The sequence below is a fragment of the Limulus polyphemus genome, unplaced genomic scaffold (genome assembly GCF_000517525.1).
Source record: "Limulus polyphemus unplaced genomic scaffold, Limulus_polyphemus-2.1.2 Scaffold505, whole genome shotgun sequence".
NCBI lineage: Eukaryota > Metazoa > Arthropoda > Merostomata > Xiphosura > Limulidae > Limulus > Limulus polyphemus.
Genome location: NW_013666115.1, coordinates 11,247 through 13,105, shown reverse-complemented (window position 1 = coordinate 13,105; position 1,859 = coordinate 11,247).

Sequence of the window (1,859 nt, the reverse complement as noted above, 5' to 3'; positions counted from 1 at the left end):
TAGGGACGGCTAGCGCAGATAGCCCTCCTGTAGCTTTGCGCGAAATTCCAAAACAAACAAACAAACCACTGTTGTATCCAGAGCCATATAGAATTATCTTTTTCGTCACAGGCTGGTTCAATTGATTTAGAACACAAATGACAAGGTAAAGTATTTCTTCTCTACTCTGTTATTACAATACAATCTGTAATAATTTCCCCTTAGAAATCGCCACTATATGCTCTTTATAGCTAAACTCACAATGACGCAATATAGATCTAACTAACTAGCTATATAACTCACTATCTCGAACTACATTTTAGATGCGTATTTATGACCTGACCAAGACCTAGAATGTTCCACACACTACAAAATATTGTGATGCAACAATACTCAATAAAAACAACAAGAAAATCTTAGAAGGTTCTAGTAACATGATGCAATGATACAAGAAGCGCCAATTCACAACATTTAAACTACACATTGTATTATTTGCACAGTTACATAAACAAACCTGCGATAAACTATCACTTCTAAAAATAACTAAATTTAACATAGTGCAATACTTGAACTATATATCATAACTCTTGCATTAAACTAAAATTTTAAAAAGTTGTATATATCTAACAACATGCCCTCTCCAAGAAATATATTTACGATATTTTTTACACTATACACAAAGGCTGTTTTCAGTTCATGCACAAAGTCTACTCATACAGTCTGCATCAACATTTGCAGTCCCCTTGATGACATCAATGCACAACTAATAGTTCTGGAAGTACAGTGCCCATCTCATGATCCTCGCACATTCGATTTTATACTTCTGGATGTATACAAGGACTGGTGGTCTGTCTGGATGATTAACTCCTTCCCATAGAGGTAGTTCTGGAATTTCAAGATGGCAAACATGATGGCTAGACACTCTCGTTCAATCACAGAGCAGTTCTTCTCACTACTCAACAGCCTCTTGTACATTAAGGGAAAAAGTTCATCTACATGTTCTTGCAGAAGCACTGCTCCAATTCCAACATCTGATGGATCGGCATGAACGGTGGATTTTATTGAAGTTGTAAGGATTGGCAAATTTTCTAACATATTCTTTAACTTTTGGAATGCCATCTGTTGGGGATACTCCCACTTCACCTTGTTTGTTTGGCCCTTCTTGGTCAGGTCATTCAGTGGTTTTCATGTATGGGCAGGGTTCTTTACAGTAAGTGTCTGTGACTTGTTGGCGATAATCTTCAACAATAAACAAACAACCACAGTCCATTTGTTTTAAAATAATATATTAAACAATTCAAAAGTATATATATAAATGTTCATTAAACTGTTGGTTATCACAGTTGTATCCAAATTAATTGTTTCTTTGTCGTCAATTCCACACAGGTTGGTTCAGTTACTTTAGAACACAATTGACAAGATGAATTATTCTTTCTGCTCTGTTGTTACAATAATGACAATAATTTCACTTTAAAATCACCACAATGACTGTTGGTTATTACAGTTTTATCCAGAGCCATAGATAATTATCTTTTTTTCGTCAAAGTCGACAAAGGCTGGTTCAATTACTTTAGAACATAATTGACAAGACAAATTATTTCTTCTCTACTCTGCTACTACAATAAACTCTGTGATGAGTTCACTTTAGAAATCGTCAATATACACGCTTTATGGCTAAAGGCATAATCACACAATCTAGATCTAACTAACTGGCTATATAACTCATTATCTCAAACTACATTTTGGAGGCGTATTTATGGCCTAGAATGTTCCACACACTACGAGGTATTATGATGCAATAATGCGCAATGAAAACAATGAGAAAATCTTAGAAGGTTATAGTAACATGAAGCAATAATACAAGAATTGAACTACACAAC